Consider the following 26,830-nt stretch of genomic DNA (forward strand, 5'->3'; position numbering starts at 1 on the left):
GTTCCCAGACACTGGGAAAAGCGGATCTTGAAGATATTTTCTCAGGGGTTGTTTCCACGGAGCTGGGGGTGAGCCCGGAGACCCAAACGCACAGGAGAAGGCAAGACCACATGGACAAGTCTTTGCTCTTTAGTATAGCTCTAGTGAACCTCACTCTGTCAGGAACTTTCTTGATTCCTACGGAGACACACCTGTGTGTGAAGCTGCGGGCACAGAGAGCCTGATTACCCCTGTGCAGCGCTGAGTCTGGGCGGCTAAGCAACAGCTGGGAATGCAGCCTCGGGCGCTTCCCTTCCCTCTGACAGAGCTCTCCTTCGGGCCTTAAGCCCTCTGCAAGGAGGCATGGATCATAGGTGCAAAGGGAAGGGAAGAGCGGAGCTGAGGCCAGTAAGGCGCCCGCCAGTCACGTCTCCCCCACTTCCGCAGTCTGTTCCTTCCCCTGCGCGAAAGCTGGAAGCTGGGAAGGGCTTGGCGAGGCTCGCTCAGGCAGAGCAGCCTCTCGACAGGGGCTCTGTCCTATCGCGCCTGGGCACAGATCTGCAGCTCCGCCGGTGTGAAGCTCATTCGGTCCTTTCCAATACAGGCTTGCAAGGACCCGCCGACGGCCTAACTCATCTCTCCCGCGTGCTGGGACTGGGCATCCAGGCCTGGGCACAAAGCACTGCCTGGAGCTCTTTGCTAAGGGGCTGGTTCCCCTACGCTGGGGCTGTGCTAGGGAGCCCAAACGCACAAGTCAAGGCTCCAAAACACATCCACACATCTCTGCTCTGCAACAGAGCTCCAGGGAAGCCCAGTCTGGCAGGCGCTTTCTGGGCACAAACGGAGGAACACTCTGGCTGTGGAGCTCCCTCCCCAAGACTGGGGCACTAGGACCCTGATTCCCTCCGTTTAGCGCTGAGTCTGGGTTGCCTAGCAACAGCTTGGGAACGCAGCCTGGGGCACTTCCCTTCCCTCCGACAGAGCTCTCCTTGCGGTAGGCCTTGGTAGTTTGCATACAATAGGGCAATAAGCCCTCTGCAAGTTGGCCTGGCTCCTAGGTCCAAAGGGCAGGCCAGAGCGGAGCTGAGGCTGTCAGGCTCCAGACACATCTCCCACACTCCTACATCCTGCTCCTACCCGGGCGTGAACGCTAGAAATTGGTAAGGTACCGGGAGCGTGGCAGGGGCGGGGCGAAACAGGGCGGCGCGGGTCGGGGTTCCGATCGGGAGGGGGTGGGGGGCGGTCCCAGTTGTGCTCTCGGGGGTCCCCACTGCGGCTGGAAAGGTACCGGGAGCGAGGCAGGGGCGGGGCGAAACCGGGCGGCGCGGGGCGGGTTTCCGGTCGGGAGGGGGTGGGAAGCGGTCCCAGTAGTGCTCTCGGAAGTGGCCACTGCGGCTGGAAACGCGTCGGGAGCGCACCGGGGCGGGGTAAACTCCGGCTGCGCGGGTCGAGATTACGATGGCTGTAGGTGGGGGTCGGTCCCAGTTGTGCTCCCGGGGGTCGCCACTGCGGCTGGGAACGCGCCGGAAGGGCGGCAGGGGCGGGGCGAACCCTGGCGCGAGGGGAGGGGGTCCGGTTGTGGCGGGGGTTGGCTCTTGGCGGGGATGGGGAGGGCTTCCCAGTTGTGCTCTCAGGGGTCTCCACTGAGGCTGGGAACACCCATTTCGTCCGCTCCTGGGTCCCCAAGGTTCGCCATCCCGTGGGTGCAGCGGAGGGCTGCGGACCACTGGTAAGGGCACTGGGACTGCGTGGAGCAGGGAACCACGTATTCCGCCCTCTGTTGGCACATTCTCAGAGCTCCCCCACCTGGCGGTCGCAGAAAGGCCTCGCCTTTGGGGTCAAGGCTTTTACCGCTCCACCCTTTTGCTGAAAAATCTCCGAGTCTGCGCGGGTTTCCCAAGCAGCCTAGTGTCCACTAGAAGTCCAAGGGACAGAACCCTGAACTCTGGCCGGCTGGCCCAGCCCTGCTTCTGGCACTTTGTAGGCCAGCGGGCCCTTGAGCACCTACTGGTATGGGAAAGCGAAGGGTCCACGGATTGCACCCTAGAAACTTAGTAGGGTGCATGGATTTCAAACCCTGGTGGCCGCCCAGGCAGCAAAGAAGGGGGAAGGGTACCTTGCTGCCTTTTCATGTCAGAATCTGTGGCTGTCCTGCTGCGTGGGCCTTTTCATGGGGACCCTGTGGAAGAAAAGTTTGGTGTTTTGGAACTGAATAATTAGAACGTGTAAAAAGTTTAAATTATGTGGTGGTGTAATTAAAACAAAACCAAGCTCCAAGTGTTTTTCAAATGGAGGTCCTAATATTGAAGGCCTGTTTCCTTCCACTGTGGCATTTATCAAGAAGTGTGCGGGATATTTTTTTTTTTTTTTAAGAAAAGTGTTCGAAGTGAGGGAAACAGGAAACCCAGAGGTGCCCCTGTAGTTTGGGGAAGGCCTAAGGAGGTCACTTGGAAATGCTGCTTGCTGTGGGGTGGGGCAGATTGGCTGTGCAGGCTTGTCCTTTGCATGCATGTTCTTGTGTGTGGAAACCCAGCTCGGAGCCATCTCCTGATGTGTAAGCATTTCGCAGACAAACCTTGAGCTAAGCAATGCATTTTTTCCTGAGGAAATGTTTGTCATAAGTGATATAAATATCCTATGTATTTCCGCTAGACTCTGGCTTCAGGTCGGTTCCCCCAAACGGCTCAGAAGCAACTTGAACAAAACAGTATGTTTTCCTCCTAGCTTGTTCTCCTTATCTATATTAAGGAAATGATATATTTGCCTTGAATACTGCCTTTCTTCAAGATTCAGGTCTATCAAATTTTGGCCCGGGATGACTCACCTGCTGCCAATGTTATCTCAAGGCATATCGTGGGGGAGGGGCCTGCTGCCATTCCCTGAGACAGTGCCTTTCTTTCGTTAGCTGACTGCTAGTGCCTGTAGAATACCTGGCTAGAGCCCAGCAGGGCGTACATCCAGCCTCAAGACTAAGTCAGCAGCTTTCTCTATATCTTTTATACTTTAATAACAATTGATGACACAAAAGCTCTGAGCGATCAAACCATATGGAATATTTATTTCAGATTGAAGATGCATTCCATGTGATTGCCATCTTAAGTCTTTCCATCATTATGGAATATCTGTCCATGTATTCAGGATAGTTTTCAGCCAGGGTGTATAATTTCCAGTGTGCCAGTCTTGTCATCGTCGTTAATACATGGCAAAGTGTTGTATTCATGTTGACATTATTGAAAGGGAATTTTTTAAAATTCCTTTTCAGATTATTATCTGCTAATGTATACAGAGAAAACTGTGTAATCATTCGTTTTTATCAGTTTGGACAGCTTGATAGTTTCTTTAATTTCTTTCCTTTTTCATATTTAAGATTTTCCGGGCACATACATGTACTACCTCACCCCTAAACTCAGTCATGTGTTCAAAGAACTTCTGTCCTTATTTTTTGCAACATTGAATTCGTTTTGACTATGCTGGGTCTCTGCTGAAAGATGGAAGTCGCTAGGACCTATGGACTGCAGTCTGCCATCTCTTACTGACCTCTTGTTGACCTCTGCAGAATCCTGCTTGGTGGGAGCTTGTTAGTTCCTTGTTGCTTACCAGGACCTCCTGTGGTAAGTGTTTTCACTTCTCTGTTGCCTGCTAAGGGTGGATGGTCATTGTCATCCCAAAGCTAGCTAGAAGTCAATTATTTAGGCAGGCTTGTGCATAGATATGGGAGAAGGCAATGGCACCCCACTCCAGTACTCTTGCGTGGAAAATCCCACGGACAGAGGAGCCTCGTAGGCTGCAGTCCATGGGGTCGCTAAGAGTCGGACACCACTGAGCGACTTCACGTTCATTTTCACTTTCATGCATGGGAGGAGGAAATGGCAACCCACTCCAGTGTTCTTGCCTAGAGAACCCCAGGGACTGCGGGACCTGGTGGGCTGCGATGTATGGGGTCGCACAGAGTCGGACACGACTGAAACGACTTAGCAGCAGCGGCGGCGGCAGCAGCAGCAGAAGCAGTGCATCGATATCAAAAGGGTTGCGAACAGTCAGGTAGGATCACATATGTCACCGTGAAACACTACTTCTCCACGTAGCCAAAGCTAACCAAAGATTTCTGTCCTAGGACAACCTAGAAGAGATCACTTAAGAGGTAAAGAAACAGAAACTCCATTAGCAAAGGCAGTTCAACCTCTCAAGAAAACTTGTGCTAGGCACAGAACTCTTTCCTGGGGGTCCACTTTCCCTACAACCTCCTTATCCCATTCTGTACCCATTCCTTTGCTTCCCCCATCCTGAAACTGCCACCTGGAAGACAGAACTACTTCGTTTTCCTTCCTCAAGTGCCATTGCATTCCACATCCCTTCGTGTAATAACAAGTCATGCATTTCCCTTCAGCAACCAAGAACTGACTTTTATATTGGCATTCGATATAGTGCGCCACCCCCCACCAACAAGAACAGAACAGAACAAAACAAAACAATTGCTTTCCTACATTTAACATGTCAGGATGGTGCCAGACACTATTCATGGAGAGTCAAAAATCTCTTTTGTTTCTGTGTAAAAGGGAGGTCCTTTCAAGTCGTGAGTGTTTCAGAACTTTCATTTCTTTGGAAATGACCTAGCTATTCAATACACTGGCGTCACTTAGTTTAGCACAAGGATAGAAACTCGGGGAACCAAAACACCTGGAGAAACGTTTGTCAGTTCAGTTCAGTTCAGTTGCTCAGTCGTGTCTGCCTCTTTGGGACCCGGTGGCCTGCAGGACGCCAGGCTTCCGTGTCCGTCACCAACTCCAGGGGCTTGCTCAAACTCATGTCCATCGAGTCAGTGATGCCATCCAGCCATCTTATCCTCTGTCGTCCCCTTCTCCTCTGCCTTCAATCAAGACTATGAGAGGCAGATATTTTAGAGTATAATTATTGTTAAGGGTTTGTCTAAAAGCTCATATCCCATTTACATTTTTTACTTTTGTTGTTGTCGTTTCCAGGTACTTTCTTGCTGACGAACGAGCTTGTGACAGATATAACAATAGAGCAATTTTTACCTCAAAAGAAACCTAGGCACTATGAACAGGTTGTGCTTAATGTTGTTGACTCTTAGACATGTCTAGAGTGGAGGAGCAAAACCAAAAACCCTAGCTATTTCATATTGACTAGTTCCCAGCTCACGGGACTCTGACTTCCATTTAGGTCAATGTTTTCTTGGATTCCCAGGAGTTTGATTTGGAAGGGCTGCCTTGTCTTGAGACCATTGAAATCAGAACTCAGAACTTGAGCAATCTTATCAAAAACCACAAGGCTCACACTGACACATACCTAAATCCAGAGAGACAGACAAGACATCTTCCAGTTTTCCGCCTGAGATTTAAAATATTTCTTTGAGCTGGTCTTCTGGGGAGTGGGGAGGGGGGTGGGGCTGGCAGCGAGGCAGGCTTGGGTAACAAGCTAATTGTTGGTCATTGAATATGCAAAGAACCAGGTTTCCGGGTTCCAAGGAAAAAAGTTTCCTTGGTAACCAACTTTGTCTGGTTCTATAGAATATCATGGCCCTCCTAGGTCAGGCCATCTTGCCTTTCTGTAGTCCTCGTTGGATCCCTAAATCATAGACAGCTTGGATTGTCTCTGTGGGGTGGATGTATTGTCCTCGTGTTTGACCTGGAGGCAGTATCAAGGTCGGAGAGCCTCTGCTGGAAACGGGCGTGGGGGCGGGGCTCACCGGGAGCCCCCGGTGAAGGTGGGCAGCGCGCCAGGGGCGGGGCGAACCCGGGGGGCGCGGGTCGGGAATCGGGTCGTGGCGGGGGTGGGGGGCGGTCCCAGTTGTGCTCTCGGGGTTCCCCACTGCGGCTGGGAAAGCACCTGGAGCGCGGCAGGGGCGGGGCGAACCCTGGCGGCGCGGGGCGGGGGTCGGCTCCTGGCGGGGGTGGGGGAGGCCTTCCCAGTTGTGCTCTCGGAGGTGGCCACTGCGGCTGGAAACGCGCAGGGAGCGCACCCGGGGCGGGGTAAACCAGGGCTGCGCGGGTCGAGATTCCGATGGCTGTGGGTGGCGGGTCGGTCCCAGTTGTGCTCCCGGGGGTGGCCACTGCTGCTGGGAACCCGCCGGAAGCACGGCAGGGGCCGGGAGAACCCTGGCAGCGCGGGGAGAGGGGTGGGGTCCGGTCGCGGCGGGGGTCGGCTCCTGGCGGGGGTGGGGGAGGGCTTCCCACTTGTGCTCTCGGGGTCGCCATTGCGGCTGGGCACGCCCATTTCATGCGCTCCTGGGTCCCCAAGGATCGGCATCCAGTGGGCGCAGCGGACGGGTGCGGACCACAGGTCAGGGCACTGGGACTGCGTGGAGCAGGGAACCACGTATTCCGCCCTCTGTTGGCACATTCTCGGAGCTCCCCCACCTGGCGGTCGCAGAAAGGCCTCGCCTTTGGGGTCAAGGCCTTTACCGCTCCACCCCTCTGCTGAAAAATCTCCGAGTCTGCGCGGTTTTCCCAAGCAGCCTAGTGTCCGCTGGAAGTCCAAGGGACAGAACCCTGAACTCTGGCCGGCTGGCCCAGCCCTGCTTCTGGCGCTTTGTAGGCCAGCGGGCCCTGGAGCACCTGCTGGGATGGGAAAGGGAAGGGTCCATGAATTGCACCCTAGAAACTTAGTAGGGTGCATGGATTTCAAACCCTGGTGGCCGCCCAGGCAGCAAAGAAGGGGGGAGGGCACCTTGCTGCCCTTTCATGGCAGAATCTGTGGCTGTCCTGCTGCGTGGGCCTTTTCATGGGGACCTTGTGCAATAAAAGTTTGATGTTTTGGAACTGAATAACTAGAACGTGTAAAAAGTTTAAATTATGTGGTGGTGTAATTCAACACAAAACCAAACCAAACCAAGCTCCAAGTGTTTGGCACAGGGAGGTTTAAATATTGAAGGCCTGTTTTCCTTCCACTGTGGCATTCTATCAAGAAGTGTGCGGGATTTTTTTTTTTTTTAAAGAAAAGTGTTCGAAGTGAGGGAAACAGGAAACCCAGAGGTGCCCCTGTAGTTTGGGGAAAGCCTTAGGAGGTCACTTGGAAATGCTGCTGGCTGTGGGGGAGGGGGGCAGATGGGCTGTGCAGGCTTGTCCTTTGCATGCATGTTCTTGTGTGTGGAAACCCAACTCGGAGCCATCTCCTGATGTGTAAGCATTTCGCAGACAAACCTTGAGCTAAGCAATGCATTTTTTCCTAAGGAAATGTTTGTCTTAAGCGATGTAAATATCCTATGGATTTCCGCTCGATTCTGGCTTCAGGTCGGTTCCCCCAAAAGGCTCAGAAGCGACTTTGAACAAAACAGTATGTTTTCCTCGTACCTTGTTCTCCTCATCTATGTTAAGGAAATGCTATATTTGCCTGGAATACTGCCTTTCTTCAAGATTCATGTCAATCAGTTTTTGGCCCCGGATGACTCACCTGCTGCCAATGTGACCTCAAGGCATGTCGTGGGGGAGGGGCCTGGGGCCATTCCCTGAGACAGTGCCTTTCTTTCCTTAGCTGACTGCTAGTGCCTGTAGAATATCTGGCTAGAGCCCAGCAGGGCGTACACCCCGCCTCAAGTCTAAGTCAGCAGCTTTCTCTATCTCTTTCATACTTTAATAACAGTTGATGGCACAAAAGCTCTGAGCGATCAAATCCTATCGAATCTTCATTTCAGATTGAAGATGCATCCCATGGGATTGCCATCCTAAGTCTTTCCATCGTTATGGAATATCTGTCCATGTATTCAGGACAGTTTTCAGCCAGGGTGTATAACTTCCAGCGTGCCAGTCTTGTCATCGTCAGTACATCCATGGCAAAGTGTTGTATTCATGTTGACATTATTGAAAGGGAATTTTTTAAATTTCCTTTTCAGATTATTATCTGCTAATGTATACAGATAAAACTGTGTAATCATTCGTTTTTATCCGTTTGGACAGCTTGAGAGTTGTCTTTAATTTCTTTCCTTTCTTGTACTTTAAGATTTTCCGGGAACATACATGTACTGCCTCACCCCTAATCTCAGTCATGTGTGCAAAGAACTTCTGTCCTTTTATTTGTTTATTTATTTGTTGCAACATTGAATTCGTTTGGACTATGCTGGGTCTCTGCTGCAAGATGGAAGTCGCTAGGACCTCTGGACTGCAGTCTGCCATCTCTTCCTGACCTCTTGTTGACCTCTGCAGAATCCTGGTTGGTGGGAGCTTGTTAGTTCCTTGTTCCTTACCAGGACCTCCTGTGGTAAGTGGTTTCTCTTCTCTGTTGCCTGGTAAGGGTAGATGGTCATGGGCATCCCAAAGCTAGCTTGAAGTCAGTGATTTAGGCAGGCTTGCGCATAGATATGGGAGAAGGCAATGGCACCCCACTCCAGTACTCTTGCGTGGAAAATCCCATGGACGGAGGAGCCTGGTAGGCTGCAGTCCATGGGGTCGCTAAGAGTCGGACACCACTGAGCGACTTCACGTTCACTTTTCACTTTCATGCATGGGAGGAGGAAATGGCCACCCACTCCAGTGTTCTTGCCTAGAGAACCCCAGGGACTGCGGGGCCTGGTGGGCTGCCGTCTACGGGGTCGCACAGAGTCGGACACGACTGAAACGACTTAGCAGCGGCGGCGGAGGTGGCGGCGGCGGCGGCAGCAGCAGCAGAAGCAGTGCATCGATATCAAAAGGGTTGCGAACAGTCAGGTAGGATCACATATGTCACCGTGAAACACTACTTCTCCACATAGCCAAAGCTAACCAAAGATTTCTGTCCTAGGTCAACCTAGAAGAGATCACTTAAGAGGTAAAGAAACTGAAACTCCATTAGCAAAGGCAGTTCAACCTCTCAAGAAAACTCGTGCTAGGCACAGAACTCTTTCCTGGGGGTCCACTTTCCCTACAACCTCCTTATCCCATTCTGTACCCATTCCTTTGCTTCCCCCATCCTGAAACTGCCACCTGGAAGACAGAACTACTTCGTTTTCCTTCCTCAAGTGCCATTGCATTCCACATCCCTTCGTGTAATAACAAGTCATGCATTTCCCTTCAGCAACCAAGAACTGACTTTTATATTGGCATTCGATATAGCGCGCCACCCCCCACCAACAAGAACAGAACAGAACAAAACAAAACAAAACAATTGCTTTCCTACATTTAACATGTCAGGATGGTGCCAGACACTATTCATGGAGAGTCAAAAATCTCTTTTGTTTCTGTGTAAAAGGGAGGTCCTTTCAAGTCGTGAGTGTTTCAAAACTTTCATTTCTTTGGAAATGACCTAGCTATTCAATACACTGTTGTCACTTAGTTTAGCACAAGGATAGAAACTCGGGGAACCAAAACACCTGGAGAAACGTTTGTCAGTTCAGTTCAGTTCAGTTGCTCAGTCGTGTCTGCCTCTTTGGGACCCGGTGGCCTGCAGGACGCCAGGCTTCCGTGTCCGTCACCAACTCCAGGGGCTTGCTCAAACTCATGTCCATCGAGTAAGTGATGCCATCCAGCCATCTTATCCTCTGTCGTCCCCTTCTCCTCTGCCTTCAATCAAGACTATGAGAGGCAGATATTTTAGAGTATAATTGTTAAGGGTTTGTCTAAAAGCTCATATCCCATTTACATTTTTTACTTTTGTTGTTGTCGTTTCCAGGTACTTTCTTGCTGACGAACGAGCTTGTGACAGATATAACAATAGAGCAATTTTTACCTCAAAAGAAACCTAGGCACTATGAACAGGTTGTGCTTAATGTTGTTGACTCTTAGACATGTCTAGAGTGGAGGAGCAAAACCAAAAACCCTAGCTATTTCATATTGACTAGTTCCCAGCTCACGGGACTCTGACTTCCATTTAGGTCAATGTTTTCTTGGATTCCCAGGAGTTTGATTTGGAAGGGCTGCCTTGTCTTGAGACCATTGAAATCAGAACTCAGAACTTGAGCAATCTTATCAAAAACCACAAGGCTCACACTGACACATACCTAAATCCAGAGAGACAGACAAGACATCTTCCAGTTTTCCACCTGAGATTTAAAATATTTCTTTGAGCCGGTCTTCTGGGGAGTGGGGAGGGGGGTGGGGCTGGCAGCGAGGCAGGCTTGGGTAACAAGCTAATTGTTGGTCATTGCATATGCAAAGAACCAGGTTTCCGGGTTCCAAGGAAAAAAGTTTCCTTGGTAACCAACTTTGTCTGGTTCTATAGAATATCATGGCCCTCCTAGGTCAGGCCATCTTGCCTTTCTGTAGTCCTCGTTGGATCCCTAAATCATAGACAGCTTGGATTGTCTCTGTGGGGTGGATGTATTGTCCTCGTGTTTGACCTGGTGGCAGTAGCGAGGTCCGAGAGCCTCTGCTGGAACCGGGCGTGGGGGCGTGGGGGCGGGGCTCACCGGGAGCCCCCGGTGAAGGTGGGCAACGCGCCAGGGGCGGGGCGAACCCGGGGGGCGCGGGTCGGGAATCGGGTCGTGGCGGGGGTGGGGGGCGGTCCCAGTTGTGCTCTCGGGGTTCCCCACTGCGGCTGGGAAAGCACCGGGAGCGCGGGGCGGGGGTCGGCTCCTGGCGGGGGTCGGGGAGGCCTTCCCAGTTGTGCTCTCGGAGGTGGCCACTGCGGCTGGAAACGCGCCGGGAGCGCGCCCGGGGCGGGGTAAACCCGGGCTGCGCGGGTAGAGATTCCGATGGCTGTGGGTGGGGGATCGGTCCCAGTTGTGCTCCCGGGGGTGGCCACTGCTGCTGGGAACCCGCCGGAAGCGCGGCAGGGGCGGGGAGAACCCTGGCGGCGCGGGGAGAGGGGTGGGGTCCGGTCACGGCGGGGGTCGGCTCCTGGCGGGGGTGGGGGAGGGCTTCCCACTTGTGCTCTCGGGGTCGCCATTGCGGCTGGGCACGCCCATTTCGTGCGCTCCTGGGTCCCCAAGGATCGGCATCCAGTGGGCGCAGCGGACGGGTGCGGACCACAGGTCAGGGCACTGGGACTGCGTGGAGCAGGGAACCACGTATTCCGCCCTCTGTTGGCACATTCTCGGAGCTCCCCCACCTGGCGGTCGCAGAAAGGCCTCGCCTTTGGGGTCAAGGCCTTTACCGCTCCACCCCTCTGCTGAAAAATCTCCGAGTCTGCGCGGTTTTCCCAAGCAGCCTAGTGTCCGCTGGAAGTCCAAGGGACAGAACCCTGAACTCTGGCCGGCTGGCCCAGCCCTGCTTCTGGCGCTTTGTAGGCCAGCGGGCCCTGGAGCACCTGCTGGGATGGGAAAGGGAAGGGTCCACGAATTGCACCCTAGAAACTTAGTAGGGTGCATGGATTTCAAACCCTCGTGGCCGCCCAGGCAGCAAAGAAGGGGGGAGGGCACCTTGCTGCCCTTTCATGGCAGAATCTGTGGCTGTCCTGCTGTGTGGGCCTTTTCATGGGGACCTTGTGCAATAAAAGTTTGATGTTTTGGAACTGAATAACTAGAACGTGTAAAAAGTTTAAATTATGTGGTGGTGTAATTCAACACAAAACCAAACCAAACCAAGCTCCAAGTGTTTGGCACAGGGAGGTTTAAATATTGAAGGCCTGTTTTCCTTCCACTGTGGCATTCTATCAAGAAGTGTGCGGGATTTTTTTTTTTTTTTAAAGAAAAGTGTTCGAAGTGAGGGAAACAGGAAACCCAGAGGTGCCCCTGTAGTTTGGGGAAAGCCTTAGGAGGTCACTTGGAAATGCTGCTGGCTGTGGGGGAGGGGGGCAGATGGGCTGTGCAGGCTTGTCCTTTGCATGCATGTTCTTGTGTGTGGAAACCCAACTCGGAGCCATCTCCTGATGTGTAAGCATTTCGCAGACAAACCTTGAGCTAAGCAATGCATTTTTTCCTAAGGAAATGTTTGTCTTAAGCGATGTAAATATCCTATGGATTTCCGCTCGATTCTGGCTTCAGGTCGGTTCCCCCAAAAGGCTCAGAAGCGACTTGAACAAAACAGTATGTTTTCCTCGTACCTTGTTCTCCTCATCTATGTTAAGGAAATGCTATATTTGCCTGGAATACTGCCTTTCTTCAAGATTCATGTCAATCAGTTTTTGGCCCCGGATGACTCACCTGCGGCCAATGTGACCTCAAGGCATGTCGTGGGGGAGGGCCCTGGGGCCATTCCCTGAGACAGTGCCTTTCTTTCCTTAGCTGACTGCTAGTGCCTGTAGAATATCTGGCTAGAGCCCAGCAGGGCGTACACTCCGCCTCAAGTCTAAGTCAGCAGCTTTCTCTATCTCTTTCATACTTTAATAACAGTTGATGGCACAAAAGCTCTGAGCGATCAAATCCTATCGAATCTTCATTTCAGATTGAAGATGCATCCCATGGGATTGCCATCCTAAGTCTTTCCATCGTTATGGAATATCTGTCCATGTATTCAGGACAGTTTTCAGCCAGGGTGTATAACTTCCAGCGTGCCAGTCTTGTCATCGTCAGTACATCCATGGCAAAGTGTTGTATTCATGTTGACATTATTGAAAGGGAATTTTTTAAATTTCCTTTTCAGATTATTATCTGCTAATGTATACAGATAAAACTGTGTAATCATTCGTTTTTATCCGTTTGGACAGCTTGAGAGTTGTCTTTAATTTCTTTCCTTTCTTGTACTTTAAGATTTTCCGGGAACATACATGTACTGCCTCACCCCTAATCTCAGTCATGTGTGCAAAGAACTTCTGTACTTTTATTTGTTTATTTATTTTTTGCAACATTGAATTCGTTTGGACTATGCTGGGTCTCTGCTGCAAGTTGGAAGTCGCTAGGACCTCTGGACTGCAGTCTGCCATCTCTTCCTGACCTCTTGTTGACCTCTGCAGAATCCTGGTTGGTGGGAGCTTGTTAGTTCCTTGTTCCTTACCAGGACCTCCTGTGGTAAGTGGTTTCTCTTCTCTGTTGCCTGGTAAGGGTGGATGGTCATGGGCATCCCAAAGCTAGCTAGAAGTCAGTGATTTAGGCAGGCTTGCGCATAGATATGGGAGAAGGCAATGGCACCCCACTCCAGTACTCTTGCGTGGAAAATCCCATGGACGGAGGAGCCTGGTAGGCTGCAGTCCATGGGGTCGCTAAGAGTCGGACACCACTGAGCGACTTCACGTTCACTTTTCACTTTCATGCATGGGAGGAGGAAATGGCCACCCACTCCAGTGTTCTTGCCTAGAGAACCCCAGGGACTGCAGGGCCTGGTGGGCTGCCGTCTACGGGGTCGCACAGAGTCGGACACGACTGAAACGACTTAGCAGCAGCAGCGGCGGCGGCAGCAGCAGCAGAAGCAGTGCATCGATATCAAAAGGGTTGCGAACAGTCAGGTAGGATCACATATGTCACCGTGAAACACTACTTCTCCACGTAGCCAAAGCTAACCAAAGATTTCTGTCCTAGGTCAACCTAGAAGAGATCACTTAAGAGGTAAAGAAACAGAAACTCCATTAGCAAAGGCAGTTCAACCTCTCAAGAAAACTCGTGCTAGGCACAGAACTCTTTCCTGGGGGTCCACTTTCCCTACAACCTCCTTATCCCATTCTGTACCCATTCCTTTGCTTCCCCCATCCTGAAACTGCCACCTGGAAGACAGAACTACTTCGTTTTCCTTCCTCAAGTGCCATTGCATTCCACATCCCTTCGTGTAATAACAAGTCATGCATTTCCCTTCAGCAACCAAGAACTGACTTTTATATTGGCATTCGATATAGCGCGCCACCCCCCACCAACAAGAACAGAACAGAACAAAACAAAACAAAACAATTGCTTTCCTACATTTAACATGTCAGGATGGTGCCAGACACTATTCATGGAGAGTCAAAAATCTCTTTTGTTTCTGTGTAAAAGGGAGGTCCTTTCAAGTCGTGAGTGTTTCAGAACTTTCATTTCTTTGGACATGACCTAGCTATTCAATACACTGGCGTCACTTAGTTTAGCACAAGGATAGAAACTCGGGGAACCAAAACACCTGGAGAAACGTTTGTCAGTTCAGTTCAGTTCAGTTGCTCAGTCGTGTCTGCCTCTTTGGGACCCGGTGGCCTACAGGACGCCAGGCTTCCGTGTCCGTCACCAACTCCAGGGGCTTGCTCAAACTCATGTCCATCGAGTCAGTGATGCCATCCAGCCATCTTATCCTCTGTCGTCCCCTTCTCCTCTGCCTTCAATCAAGACTATGAGAGGCAGATATTTTAGAGTATAATTATTGTTAAGGGTTTGTCTAAAAGCTCATATCCCATTTACATTTTTTACTTTTGTTGTTGTCGTTTCCAGGTACTTTCTTGCTGACGAACGAGCTTGTGACGGGTATAACAATAGAGCAATTTTTACCTCAAAAGAAACCTAGGCACTATGAACAGGTTGTGCTTAATGTTATTGACTCTTAGACATGTCTAGAGTGGAGGAGCAAAACCAAAAATACTAGCTATTTCATATTGACTAGTTCCCAGCTCACGGGACTCTGACTTCCATTTAGGTCAATGTTTTCTTGTATTCCCAGGAGTTTGATTTGGAAGGGCTGCCTTGTCTTGAGACCACTGAAATCAGAACTCAGAACTTGAGCAATCTTATCAAAAACCACAAGGCTCACACTGACACATACCTAAATCCAGAGAGACAGACAAGACATCTTCCAGTTTTCCGCCTGAGATTTAAAATATTTCTTTGAGCCGGTCTTCTGGGGAGTGGGGAGGGGGGTGGGGCTGGCAGCGAGGCAGGCTTGGGTAACAAGCTAATTGTTGGTCATTGCATATGCAAAGAACCAGGTTTCCGGGTTCCAAGGAAAAAAGTTTCCTTGGTAACCAACTTTGTCTGGTTCTATAGAATATCATGGCCCTCCTAGGTCAGGCCATCTTGCCTTTCTTTAGTCCTCGTTGGATCCCTAAATCATAGACAGCTTGGATTGTCTCTGTGGGGTGGATGTATTGTCCTCGTGTTTGACCTGGCGGCAGTAGCGAGGTCCGAGAGCCTCTGCTGGAACCGGGCTTGGGGGCGTGGGGGCGGGGCTCACCGGGAGCCCCCGGTGAAGGTGGGCAGCGCGCCAGGGGCGGGGAGAACCCGGGGGGCGCGGGTCGGGAATCGGGTCGTGGCGGGGGTGGGGGGCGGTCCCAGTTGTGCTCCCGGGGGTCGCCACTGCTGCTGGGAACCCGCCTGAAGCGCGGCAGGGGCGGGGCAAACCCTGGCGGCTCGGGGAGAGGGCTGGGGTCCGGTCGCGGCGGGGGTCGGCTCCTGGCGGGGGTGGGGGAGGGCTTCCCACTTATGCTCTCGGGGTCGCCATTGCGGCTGGGCACGCCCATTTCGTGCGCTCCTGGGTCCCCAAGGATCGGCATCCAGTGGGCGCAGCGGACGGGTGCGGACCACAGGTCAGGGCACTGGGACTACGTGGAGCAGGGAACCACGTATTCCGCCCTCTGTTGGCACATTCTCGGAGCTCCCCCACCTGGCGGTCGCAGAAAGGCCTCGCCTTTGGGGTCAAGGCCTTTACCGCTCCACCCCTCTGCTGAAAAATCTCCGAGTCTGCGCGGTTTTCCCAAGCAGCCTAGTGTCCGCTGGAAGTCCAAGGGACAGAACCCTGAACTCTGGCCGGCTGGCCCAGCCCTGCTTCTGGCACTTTTTAGGCCAGCGGGCCCTGGAGCACCTGCTGGGATGGGAAAGGGAAGGGTCCACGAATTGCACCCTGGAAACTTAGTAGGGTGCATGGATTTCAAACCCTGGTGGCCGCCCAGGCAGCAAAGAAGGGGGGAGGGCACCTTGCTGCCCTTTCATGGCAGAATCTGTGGCTGTCCTGCTGCGTGGGCCTTTTCATGGGGACCTTGTGCAATAAAAGTTTGGTGTTTTGGAACTGAATAACTAGAACGTGTAAAAAGTTTAAATTATGTGGTGGTGTAATTCAACACAAAACCAAACCAAACCAAGCTCCAAGTGTTTGGCACAGGGAGGTTTAAATATTGAAGGCCCGTTTTCCTTCCACTGTGGCATTCTATCAAGAAGTGTGCGGGTTTTGTTTTGTTTTATATTTTTTTAAGAAAAGTGTTCGAAGTGAGGGAAACAGGAAACCCAGAGGTGCCCCTGTAGTTTGGGGAAGGCCTTAGGAGGTCACTTGGAAATGCTGCTGGCTGTGGGGGAGGGGGGCAGATGGGCTGTGCAGGCTTGTCCTTTGCATGCATGTTCTTGTGTGTGGAAACCCAGCTTGGCGTCATCTCCTGATGTGTAAGCATTTCGCAGACAAACCTTGAGCTAAGCAATGCATTTTTTCCTAAGGAAATGATTGTCTCAAGCGATGTAAATATCCTATGTTTTGTGCTAGACTCTGGCTTCAGGTCGGTTCCCCCAAAAGGCTCAGAAGCGACTTGAACAAAACAGTATGTTTTCCTCGTACCTTGTTCTCCTCATCTATGTTAAGGAAATGCTATATTTGCCTGGAATACTGCCTTTCTTCAAGATTCATGTCAATCAGTTTTTGGCCGCGGATGAGTCACCTGCTGCCAATGTTATCTCAAGGCATGTCATGGGGGAGCGGCCTGTTGCCATTCTCTGAGACAGTGCCTTTTTTTCCTTAGCTGACTGCTAGTGCCTGTAGAATATCTGGCTAGAGCCCAGCAGGGCGTACACCCCGCCTCAAGTCTAAGTCAGCAGCTTTCTCTATCTCTTTCATACTTTAATAACAGTTGATGGCACAAAAGCTCTGAGCGATCAAATCCTATCGAATCTTCATTTCAGATTGAAGATTCATTCCATGGTGTTGCCATCTTGTCTTTCCATCATTATGGAATATCTGTCCATGTATTCAGGATATTTTTCATCCAGGGTGTATAATTTCCAGTGTGCCAGTCTTTTCATCCTCGTTACATCCATGACAAAGTATTTTATTCATGTTGACATTATTGAAAGAGAATTTTTTTAATTCCTTTTCAGAGCATTATCGGCTAATGTATACAGATAAAACTCTGTAATCATTCGTTTTTATCAGTTTGGACAGCTTGATTGTTGTCTTTAATTTCTTTACTTTCTCATACTTTAAGATTTTCCAGGCACATACATGTACTGCCTCACCCCTAATCTCAGTCATGTGTTCAAAGAACTTCTGTCCTTTTATTTATTTATTTATTTTTATAACATTGAAAGAATTTTAACTATGCTGTGTTTTGTTGCTAGATGGAAGTTGCTAGACCTCTGGACTGCAGTCTCTCCCATTTCTTGCTGACCTCTTGCTGACCTGTGCAGAATCCTTGTTGGTGGGAGCTTGTTAGTTCCTTGTTCCTTACCAGGACCTCCTGTGGTAAGGTGACTCCTGCAGGTGTTTTCTCTTCTATTTTGCCTGGAAGGTTGGGTGGTCACTGGTTCAGTTAACAGAGTGTCTTTTGGTTCTCTGGAATAAGGTCCTTCACACAGTCAATGTATAAAATCTTAAAAGTCAATATTTGAAATAATGTATATTCCTAATTTGGTAAGTTGGCTTTTTTGTTGTGTGTTACAACTCATCACCAGACCAAAATCATGGAGACCTTTTGTTGTTTTCTCAAATTGTATAGTTTTTTAAATGGAATTCCGGTGTTAGTTGCAAAGTTTGTGCTTCTGTTCATTTCATTTTTTTTTTAATAAACAGTTATTTATTTCTAGTTCATTGATCACTGCTTTACAATATCGGTTTGATTTGTCATACATCCACGCGAACGAACCATAGATGTACTTGTGTCCCCTCGCTCTGGAAACTCCCTCCCACATCCCATCCATCTCCACCTCTCTAGGTTATTACAGAGCCCCAGTTTGAGTTCCCTGAGTCCTAACAGCAAATCCCACTGGTTGTCTACTTACAAATGTTGGTGTACATGCATCCATGTTGCTCTCTCCATTCCCCACCCTGGTCCGTAAGTCTGTCCTCTATGTCTGCATCTCCGGTGCTGCTATGTGAACAGATTCGTCAGACCCATCCTTCTCGATTCCATGTTTTCCTCTTTCTGACTGACTTTCCTGTTTAATATGCTCTCGGTTCATCCCCTTCCTTAGAACGGACTCAAATATGTTCCTTTTTATGGCTGCATTCCATCCAGGCTCTGACTGTTCCTTAGCCGTGTTTTGAGGAGGGTCATGGAGCCATTGTGCTCCATTTCTGTTTGGGCTTCCAGTCTGAGTGCTCACAGCAGAGCTGTTTGTGGGTGAGCCCTCTGAGGTCTGTGAGCATGGGGCTGCCCGCTCTTCCCTGGTGGGAGCTCTGTCTCCTCAGGACCCTCAGGACTCGGGCTCCAGGTTTATGGGGCTGCATCCCAGCTGAGAGGAGAGGGGTTGCCTCAGTGCCCGCCAGCAGGGAGACGCTGCAAGAGGGGAAAATGAGGATGAAGTAGATGTTTCCTGTGTCCAGCTGAGCGCTGACCAGAGGTCCATCTCAGAGCACGCGGGGGGTGGGGGGGGGTGGGGAGAGCTCCATGTACAAATGGCAGGTTTTCAGTTCGATTTCTGTTCGATGGCCTAGAAGATGACCTTCACAGATGTTCTTCTGAGTAGTTGGCCAGTTTTCCTGTCCCTGTTTCTTCAGAAGACTGTCCTTTCCTCTTGGCTCATTCCTGGTTTGATTTTCATGAACTGACCACGTCCATGTGGGTTCACTCCTGGGCTCTCTCTTCTTTCCTGGAGTCCCTGTGTCTGTGTTCCTGCCAGTTCCTCACTGTGGTGGTTACTACAGGGCCGTGCTGTAGTTTGAAGTCGGAGAGGAAGATATCTCCAGCAGTGATCTTCTTTCTCAGAGTCTTCTTGGCCCTTTAAGGTCCTGTTCAATATTAGCAGCCTACTAGTAGGAGTATTTCTGTTTCTGTGAAAAGGCCATTGAATATCATTTTGTGATGGCAGTCAGTGTATTTGTTGATGGCTTTGTTTGAAATGGGCATTTGAATTCCTCTTGTTCCAGTGTTTGAGCGTGGTGTCGTTTTCTGTTTATTTGTGTTTTCTTTGGTTTCTTTATCAGTGCTTTCTAGTTTTCTGACTACTGGTCTTTTATGTCCTTGATTAAGTTTGTTGCTAGATGTTTTATTCTTTTGGGTGCAATTATAAGTGAGATTTTCTTAATGTTTGTTTCTGTTTGTTATTAGTTTATAGAAACGCAAGTGATTTTTATATATTGATTGGGATTGTAAGTTGTAGTAGTTTCTATGATTGTAAATTGATCGAAAATTATTCAACTTTACTGAATGTAGTCTAACAACTTTTTGTGAAGTTATGGGGAACATTTTATTTGCAAAATCTGTTTGTTCTGCAGACCCAAGGCACAGTGGTTACTAATAGAGTTCCCACAGTACTTCTTCATTCCATGTGGACTCCTACAAGGACAGTGGAGCATCACAGCTTCCCTTGAACTTCGCCTAAGTCTGAACTCTATAGAAAATTTTCTGCCTGTCTAATTCGATTTTCTTTTATGGTATCGACTTGTTTGTTTTGAAACATAATTTCCTTTCTGGGTAAAATGTACAGAAAACTCCTATCAAAGGGAAAAAGTGCTCGCATTTGCCACATCATCTAAATCACTCTATTTGTTTTATCCAAAGTGGGTGCATTCTCCTGCAGAACCTCCACATAATCTCCAAAATCAGGACATCATTTGGTTTCTGCACTAATTATAGTGCAGTATCCACAGCCCCACTTCCCTTTCAGCAATTGTTCAATTGTATGAATATATCTTTTCTTCCCACCCCCCCACCCCCGCTTTTTTTTTTTTTAGGAATGCTATGGAGATGTACGTTGATTTGGACAAACTTGATGGACTTAGAGCAGACAGTGAATATGGGATCTGTGTGGCCTTTTCTATATGGATATTTTTCGCTAAAGATGGTTTTAATGTTTATTCATGTTATAAAATGTGTGAATCCTGCATTCTTTTTTTTCTCCACAGTAATTAAAAATAAATAACATGCCATTTACCATTTAGCTATTTGTAAGCATACAGTGTTGTAGTATGAACTCCCTTTCCTTGTTTTGCACACCGGTTTATTATGTGTACCTTCGTGCGTGCTTTGAAGAAACTCAGGAAACTGAGTCAGTGACTGAAATGGCCCAAGATATCACCTTAGATACCATCTTCATCTAAAACCAAATCAGGGGCTTCCTGGTGGTCCAGTAGCTAAGACTGGACACTCCCAAAGAAGGTGGCCCAGGTTCAATCCCTTTTCCGAGAACTAGATCTCCCATGCCACAACACAGAGTTGCATCCTTTACCTAAATATCTGGCTGGCTTCAATGAAGGTCGATCTGGTGCAGCCAAATACAAAAAAAAATCAATATTAATAAAAATAAAACCAAAGGAAAGGAAGGATATGGTCGTTCTACAGATTTACATCTTAGGTTTTCCTATTGATTTAAAAAAAAAAGAGTTTCACAAGACTGTCATCCTTCTATCTGGTATATGCTGAGGATTCCTTTGAAATGAGATTTCTCTTCTAAATGTGACTCACAGAAGAGCCATCTTGAACTTGGGTGTGAGAGATGAGCATGTGTCCTCTTAAAAAAAAGAAAGTTAATTAGATCCAACTAATTCTCATGCTGAAGTGGTATATTTTGGGGTAGCATTTGCTTCCCTTCACTTTGGATGTATCCCAATTTGCTTACACAGTCATCGCCCGAGGACATCCTGATATTTGAAAGTCTTTAGCTCTTAGAAGTAGAGCTCTGTGTAATTGTGTGATACTTTTTGTCTGGACACTTTTTCAAAGCTGTTTAGTAAGTGCTAGGCGTGTAGTGTTCAGGTCACAGGTGAGCCTTGTTTAGCTGTGGAAAAATCCAGCTAAGTTTCTCTGGCACGTGGGATCTTCCTGGGTAAGGGATTGAACTTGAGTGTCTTGCATCGTCACGCAGATTCTTTACCACTGAGCCACCAGAGAAGCCCCGCGCCCCCTCCCCCATTTTTGAGCTTACTGGATCTAATAGGTGTGCAGTACTACTTCACTGCTGTTTTACCTTGTAATTTCCTAATGACATATGATTTTGAGTATTTTTGATATGCTGATTTACTATCTGTATCTTTCATTTGACCAGGAGTTCAGATTTACACACTTTTAATGATGTTGTTTGTTCCAGATATTTTGGTATATTTGGAGTATGATCCTTTATCATATATGTATTTTGTCAGTACATTTTTCTGTGGCTTGCATTTAAGTTGTGTGAATAAGGTTTTTCACAGTTTAAATTTATAATTTTTTAAAGTTCATGTTATAATTTTTATATCCGTTTTTGGATAGACTTTAGTGTGTTTTTTTTTTTTAATTAAATTTCATAAGCAGAACTAAGGTACTGTAGATACAGTTTTAAGCAAAGCTGAGGTACCATAGATACAATTTTGCCTTTTGTCTGTTGAGACGTTTGAGTGAGGTTGGTATACATTGTAAAATTATATCTACATTAATTTGACTGGATATGACTTCCAATTATTTGTATAATCGGTTTTGGAGATGTCATGAGAAGTCAGTTTCCCCAAGGGAAACTGGGCGGGTTCTGTGAAACATGAACTGTCTTCGATCCCTGGGAATCACTTTCTGTTTTTCTGGCTTTGGACTTGACTTGTTTGGATATTTCATACTAGTGGAATCACAGAACATTTCTCCTATTTTGGTCTGGTTTATTTCACTTAATATAATGACCATAAGGTTCGTCCACATTGTGGCATTGTCAGAATTACCGACTTTGAAGAGCCGAATCAGATTCCAATGTGTGTCTACCACAGTTTGTTTATGGAACTGGCTGTCCATGGACACTTAGATTGCCTCCGTTTGTTGGCCAGTGTGAATCACGCTGTTGTGACTATGACTGCAGCAATATGTATTTTTTCAGCCCCTTTTCCAAACCTTTTGGGTACATAGCATGAATTAGAATTGAAATATCTGTTTGTTCCATGTGTTAGTTTTGGAGTAATTTCTGTAGTGTCTTGCGCAGTGGCAGAACCATTTCAGTTTATCTTTTTGTATGGTAGAATACTGTTCAAGCTTTTGAATATACCCTGTGATGCATATTCATTCACCCACCGATGGACACTTGAATGGGTTCTACCTTTGGGCTATTGTGAATAAAGTTGCTATGAATATTTGTGTACCAGTTTTTGTTTGAAGTATTAACAACTACATAGTACTACGTATGAAAGAAACCACAAGGACCTACTCTATAGTTTCAGAAACTGTATTGAATATCTTATGATAGCGTATAATGGAACAGAATCTCCAAAGGAATATATGAAAAAGACACAATACCCTGATAATTATTGTGCCAACACTGTGTATTTCTACACACCACTAAAATATTCACATTCGTAAGTATATTTCACTGCTTGGTTGTATAAAAATAGAGAATTCGAACAGAGAAGAAATAAACTTCCTGTCATTGCTCATCATCATTTATGCACTATTACTACCTGTAACACTCGTTGTATAAATAAGTGCTAGACTAGGAACTTACATTCGTGTAAACCAAGAGATGGTGAAGGGGTAAGGAAGTACAACTTACTGAATTCCTTAACGAAGGATTATGGAACTCTATGCACATGAAGTGAATGAAAGTCAAACGGTTTAGTTTAGCCACATTCTTCCTAGAGTGATGAGCTTCCACCCCAGCCAATGTTAGCTCACAATTAAATCCTGCAGTCATCTGGCCTCAGTGTGTGCTTCTTGCCATCCAGAACGCAAAAGTGAGGAAGTCCTGACAAAATCGTTGCTATTTTTCTTTTTTGGATTTGTATTTTATCGCAGGGCTTGGGAAAAAGAGGGCCTAGCCTGTTTTCAGAGTTGCATCCCAAGGCTTGCTCTGGCGTGTTACCTATGTTGACAAACTGCTGATCCTGTTCAACAAAGGACAGTGATCTGCACGTCAGTAACTGTTGCTTGAGCTGGAATAGTAGGCATCCCTTCAAGTGCAGTCCTTCATGCTGAAGCAGGTCTATCTGAAGCAGTAGCATAAGATGAACACATTGATCATATAGACATCGCATCCCATGAATTTGTAAGAATTTTTCAGGTATACCCATCATCATTGGAGGAACCGACTTGTCCCAGTAATAACTGGAGTACCCAGCATAACAACAGTTCCTTGACTAAATAATATGCTTACGGGTACTTCTTCCAGCGTTCTTTCTCCTACTTCGGTCATGAACAGGAGAAGCTGATGGCAGTGGTTCTTGAAATGTGTATCGATTCCTCAGCGGCACATTCAGTAAATACTCTGCCTACCAGTGCAGGATATGGAAGTGATGTGGGTTTGATCCCTGGGTCGGGAAGATAACAATTCATACACTCGTTTTATGTGAACAAGTTTTATACTCATGAGTGTTTTTCTTCTGTATACAGAATATATAGCTGAACTATAAAGAAAGCTGAGTGCAGAAGAATGGATGCTTTTGAACTGTGGTGTTGGAGAAGACTCTTGAGAGTCCCTTGGGTTGCAAGGAAATCCAACCAGTCCATCCTAAAGGAAATCCGTTCTGGGTGTTCATCAGAAGGAATGATGGTGAAGCTGAAACTCCAGTTTTTGGAGAGCTGACTCATTTGAAAAGACCCTGATGTTGGGAAAGATTGAAGACAGGAGGAGAAGGGGACGGCAGCGGATCAGCGACCCAATGGTTACGAGTTTGGGTAAACTCTGGGAGTTGGTGATGGACAGGGAGGTCTGGCGTGCTGCGGTTCAATGGGGGTCGCAAAGAGTCGGACACGACCGAGCGACTGAACTGAACTGAACAGGAAAACAAATGCTGTTCAAGGACACTGAAAGAACCCTGATGTTGAAAAGCAGATCTGTATTGTGAGCAATGCTTAGAAATCCAGGAGTTGACACGTAGTATTACGCCTATCATCCTTGTAGTTCCCTCAGTGAAATATGTTGTGAAAAGCTCTTCATTTGTGGTATAGATTCATGAAGAAGCTAAATAGCATGAATCCTTTACGTTGACAACTGTGAATTTAAATCTCCTGTGAATCCTATGTGACAACCACACATACCAACATGATTTATTAGTATTCTATCAATATTTTTAGTCCTACTGTATTTCAACTAAAAATGTCACTATACAATGGTACATGAAGTCAAGACATAAAATCAGGGCAAATACAAAATATTCCATCCTTTGAGAAACAGAGCGAAAAAATATTGTGCTTTGACTATTGCATTTTTCTGTAGTAGATCCTTAAGTATTTTATTCACCATACCCAACTGAATGGTCCACAAATGCTTCAGAGAGGAAAGGATTATTTCTCTTTAATAATGAGGAGTTCAACTGCTCTCAAAGCAAATACCAGACAGTAATCACCATGCAGGACAAAGTTGATTATTCATATTTAGATTACTCATTCGTTAGCTTGCCAAAGGTTCTAGATCTGTTACCACATTTTTTTATATAATATCCGCATGTGAAAGTGAAAGTGGCTCAGTGGTGCCTGACTCTGTGACCCCATGGACTATACAGTCCATGGCATTCTCTAGGCCAGAATACTGGAGTGGTAGCTTTGACCTTCTCCAGGGAATCTTCCAGACCCAGGAATGAAACCAGAGTCTCCTGCATTCAGAAAAGTCATGTCCCTTGAATTTCTAGTTTACTGTATAGGACCACGGCAATGTGATTACATAAAATTGCTTAGTTTCCTTTACGTTTCTCTTGTTTGATATAGATAGCAGCCTTTGGTTCTATCACTAGCATTGCAAGTAAAAAGAAAAAAAAATAATTAGAGCTCCAATAGTATTTTTATCATTAACAATAAGTATAGCATAATGTGCGACCTAGCAACAGCTAGTGAGCCTAGGACTGTCTGGAACATTCTTGGATCCTGCGGGAAAACACCCTGTGTGCGCCCCTCGATACCGGGCCTAGAGACCAAAATGTACATGAAAGGAAATAGTGGAGCTGACCAGAGTAATGCGCCCAAACATGTCTGACACAGTGCCGCAGCCTGCTCCTTCATGGGCAATGCCACTATAACCTAGGAATGTCATTAACAAGGTTCACAGATGGCATGTGAGATGCTTGGCCCTGACACTGAGCTCAACTCTGACTCTGAGTTTCGGTCCTCTGAGCAGATCTGGACATCTCCCATTGTAGAAGCTAACCCGTTCTTTCCAAATACACGCTTGCAAACACACACCAGTTGGCTGACTCTCCTTCCTCAAGGGAGGCTTCGTTTACCCGCATTCTGTGAACTTCGCTTCCCAGCTGACGGACAAACCACTTATTGTAAGTATTTTCTCAGGGACTGTTTCCCCGGGGCTGGGGCTGAGGTAAGGGACCCAAACTCATAGGGAAAGGCAAAACCACATCCACATATCTTTGCTCTGTAGGAGAGCTCTAGTGTACATAAGCCTGTACCTAAGCGAACACAGACACTCTGTGTGCGTGTTGCTGCATACCCAAAATAGGGCCACAAGGAGCCTCATGCTCTCCATGCGGCGCGGAAGCTGTGCGGCCACGCAGCAGCTGAAGAATCCAACCAATTGCTCTTTTCTTACCTCTGACAGAGCTCGCATTGCCGTAGCCCTTGGCAGTTTGGAAACACTGGGCCCTAGCCCCTCTCAAAGTAGGCCTGGGTTCTAGTTCGAATAGAAAGGCAATAGTGGAGCTGAGGACAGGAACGCGCCAGTCATTTATCATACGCTCCCGCAGCCTGCTACTACAGGGACACTAACGCTAGAAGCTAGGAATGTCTTTGCAAGGCGTGCAAAGGACAGGGGAGAACCTCAACCCTGACTCTAGTATTTCAGTCCCCTGAGCAGATCTGAGGTTCTCCCGCTGTAGAAGCTAACCCATTCCTTCCAAATACAGGCTTCCTAACACAGGGCCAGTTGGCTGCCTGCTCTTCCACGAAGCAGGCTTCCTTTACTTACAAACTGTGAATTCCACTTAACAGCCTGGAGGAAAATCGCTTCTTGGAAGATTTTTTTCAGAGGCTGTATCCCTGGAGCTGGGGCCAAGCTAGGGGACCCATACTGACAAGGGAAGGCAAAACTACATCCAATGTCTTTGCTCTGTAGGACAGCTTTCGTGAACCTAAGTCTTTCAGGAATATTTCTGGCTCCAACAGAGTCAAATTCTGAGTGTGAAGCTGCACAGCCAAATAGGGGCACAGAGAGCCTGATTCTCTCTGTGCAGCTTTGAAGCTGTCCTTCAAACAACAGCTTGAGAATCCATACAATGCTTTCCCTTACCTCAAAGAGAGTTCTCATTGCTGTAGCCCTTGGCAGCTTGTCGAAATCCGCACCCAAACCTTTCTCCAAATAGGCCTGGGTCCTAGTTCGGATGAACATGCAATGGCGGAGCTGAGGCCAGTAAGGCACCAGTCAGGTCTCACACACTCTGGCAGCTTGCTCCTCCAGAGACAGTAAGGCCTCTTTTACTCTGCAGGAGGCTCGCCCTTACTTCCTGTGAACAGTGTTTCCCAGCCTGGGCGAAAAGCGGTTCCTGGAGATCTTTACTCTGGCTGTTTCCCCAGAGCCGGGTGGACTTTGGGGACCCCACTCACAGGGGAAGGCAGAACCACATGGACAGGTCTATGCTCTGTAGGAGAGCTCTACTGAACCTCATCTCTGAGGAACATTCTTTGCTCCTATAGAGACATTTCTGGGTGTGAAGCTGCATACCCAACATAGGGGCACAGAGAGCCTGATTCTCTCTGTGTAGTTTTGATGCTGTCATTCAGAAAACAGCTTGAGAATCCATACAATGCTCTCCCTTACTGCTGAGAGAATTCTCATTGCTGTAGTCCTTGACAGTTTGTAGAAATCCGCACCCAAACCCTTCTCCAAGTAGGCCTGGGTCCTAGCTCGGAACAACAGGCAATGGCGGAGCTGAGGCCAGTAAGGCACAAATGAGGTCTCACACATTCTTGCAGCCTGCTCCTCCAGGAGCAGTAAGGCCTCTTTTTCACTGCAGGAGGCTCGTTTGCCTTGCCTTGCCTCCTGTGAACTGCATTTCCCAGCCTGGGCGCA

At 48.0% G+C, this 26,830-nt stretch overlaps 1 long non-coding RNA gene across 5 annotated transcripts; it reads left to right on the top strand.

The window, feature by feature from the left end:
- Positions 1-734: 734 nt before the first annotated feature.
- LOC129649782 (uncharacterized) lies at positions 735-24,276 on the top strand. 5 transcript variants are annotated; one of them, XR_008713255.1, is made up of 7 exons: positions 735-1,139; positions 3,536-3,590; positions 8,071-8,193; positions 12,671-12,793; positions 17,051-17,174; positions 19,146-19,252; positions 19,605-20,803. It is a non-coding gene; the product is annotated as an uncharacterized LOC129649782 (long non-coding RNA). The 5 variants fall into 5 exon arrangements; XR_008713258.1 differs by lacking the exons at positions 19,146-19,252; positions 19,605-20,803 and adding an exon at positions 23,209-24,276 and having other exon boundaries at positions 17,051-17,179; XR_008713257.1 differs by lacking the exons at positions 19,146-19,252; positions 19,605-20,803 and adding an exon at positions 23,209-24,276.
- The last annotated feature ends 2,554 nt before the right edge of the window (positions 24,277-26,830 follow it).

The sequence above is a fragment of the Bubalus kerabau genome, chromosome 4 (assembly GCF_029407905.1).
Source record: "Bubalus kerabau isolate K-KA32 ecotype Philippines breed swamp buffalo chromosome 4, PCC_UOA_SB_1v2, whole genome shotgun sequence".
Taxonomy (NCBI): domain Eukaryota; kingdom Metazoa; phylum Chordata; class Mammalia; order Artiodactyla; family Bovidae; genus Bubalus; species Bubalus kerabau.